Source organism: Mycetomoellerius zeteki, unplaced genomic scaffold (genome assembly GCF_001594055.1).
Source record: "Mycetomoellerius zeteki isolate Tzet28-1 unplaced genomic scaffold, Tzet1.0 scaffold1094, whole genome shotgun sequence".
Lineage (NCBI taxonomy): Eukaryota > Metazoa > Arthropoda > Insecta > Hymenoptera > Formicidae > Mycetomoellerius > Mycetomoellerius zeteki.
The window spans coordinates 1-2,066 of record NW_017256012.1 but is presented as its reverse complement, the minus strand read 5'-3'; the positions used below and the strand labels follow the sequence as shown (position 1 = coordinate 2,066).

Genomic DNA, 2,066 nt, shown 5'->3' with positions numbered 1-2,066 from the left:
ACGCGCGCTGAGAAAATGCGTAACTCTATTTAAAAAGAAATCACGGGTATCTCATATATAAGAACCTCATGTATAGTAAAAAATTTAAAACCGTTTTAAGAAATGTAAAGTTGTTACAACTATAATCAATATTTGCTAAAGAAAATGTAATCAAGAGAATCCATTTGTCGAAAAATTTGTCAAATATGCGTGTCAGCAAACATAATATCAAACATCTGTTCGTACTATACAGGGTGAGGTAAAAGTCTGGAAACCCCCGAATAACTTCTGACGAGGGCATTTTACGAAAAAATTTTAAATACAAAAGTTTTAGGAAATTTCTCAGGCTTTTCAGTGGTGACCTTGAATTTGACCTTTGATCGTGACCTTGAAGGTCATATGAAGGTCAAGTTCATTTTTTTAAATAGGAACCCCCATTTCTCATCGTGGATTCAGAAAGAGCGGAAAATTCTACATCGGAATATGACCTTGACCATGACCTTATCGATGTCATATCGAGGTAACGGCTTTTTCAAAAAACGAGAACGTCTATTTTTATCGTACATTTGGAGAGTTTTACGGTTTGGTTTGGTTTGACGTTCTCGTTTTTTCTATACAATACAATCTATTATACGAAATATTGATTTATTGTTGCATCAGTTACATGTATAATAATTAACTATTCAGAAGTTATTCTTTTAGGGATGCACAAAAGAATTTTGTCCCAGTTTGGCTCTGGATACATGGACATTACACAAAATTGTCAAGGAATAACAAAGCAAAATGCATGGCAAATACATTATATCTATGTACAAATTATCTACATTATATAAGCACTTGGTAGAATTACATCCAGAAAAATTAACAGAAGAAGAGAAGAATGAAACAAAATTCTATTGGGTTTGGGACTATTATATCGCAAGAAGCAATACAGAAGCAATATGTAAACAATGTGAAGTAACAATTAGATACAAGGAAGCAATTGATTTAGAAAATAATACTTAAAAGAATAATAAAAAGAATAATAAAAGATATAAAAAGAAATCACTGGTAAGTATCTCATATATAAGATCCTCACGTATAGTAAAAAATTTAAAACCGTTTTAAAAAATGTAAAGTTGTTACAACTATAATCAATATTTGCTAAAGAAAATGTAATCCAATCAAGAGAATCCATTTGTCGAAAAATTTGTCAAATATGCGTGTCAGCAAACAATATAAAACATATCTGTTCGTACTGTATATACATAAATATTTTGTAATTTTATTTTGAACAAAGTGCAACCCAGAAATCGAATTTACATTCACCATGTATAGAAAGATCCAGTAAAATTTGATCACTCTAATTTTTACCGAGGTCAGAATTATAAGATATTTGAATCTACTTGATTGCTACAATCATGATCGCTTTTAAACTTTTCAGTAATAAGAGTCTAAAAAATGATAATTTTCAAAATTTCCACATAATAGAATATTGTGCATAATTGGAAATAATATGTTTACAGCATTTTTATTATCGCTTTTTTTTTAACTTATACATATAAATGTAGGATAGCAAGTCCAACTTCAGATAACGTAATAGATAACGAAAGCAGTTCAGATGATGACATAGATACAAACAAGCATGTGACTGTAAGAAATGCAAAACGTCAAGGAGCTTCATCTAACCTGACAAACTTATCTGACAGTTCGAACGAATGTGCAGGAGGAACAGAAGGAATTAACAAGTAATTATAATTCTTTCAATTAACTAAAACTTATATAAATAGTAATTAAGATTGAAAGACCGCTAATGTTAAACATAATAATTTTAAATTAAGAAGCGCCATAACGGTCAGAACGTTAAGATGTTGAACTATTGTAAATTCATTTAAATGAATTAATTTCAGAAATGATAATTGCGTGCCGATATGGTTGTCGGACTTTCAACGCAATCAAATCTGAAAATAATCCCCCAAATTCCCCAACTTAAATAAATAGATTTTATGAATTAAACATGGAATTTTCTATACAATATAATCTATTTATTATATGAAACATTGATTTATTGTTGCATCAGTTATGTTACGTCCAACTCCTAATGTATG

The 2,066-nt window shown here is 29.6% G+C and overlaps 1 long non-coding RNA gene across 1 annotated transcript; it reads left to right on the top strand.

The window, feature by feature from the left end:
* Positions 1-377: 377 nt before the first annotated feature.
* Positions 378-1,763, top strand: LOC108725660 (uncharacterized). The gene is made up of 3 exons (XR_001936761.1): positions 378-499; positions 682-1,029; positions 1,530-1,763. It is a non-coding gene; the product is annotated as an uncharacterized lncRNA (long non-coding RNA).
* Positions 1,764-2,066: the final 303 nt, after the last annotated feature.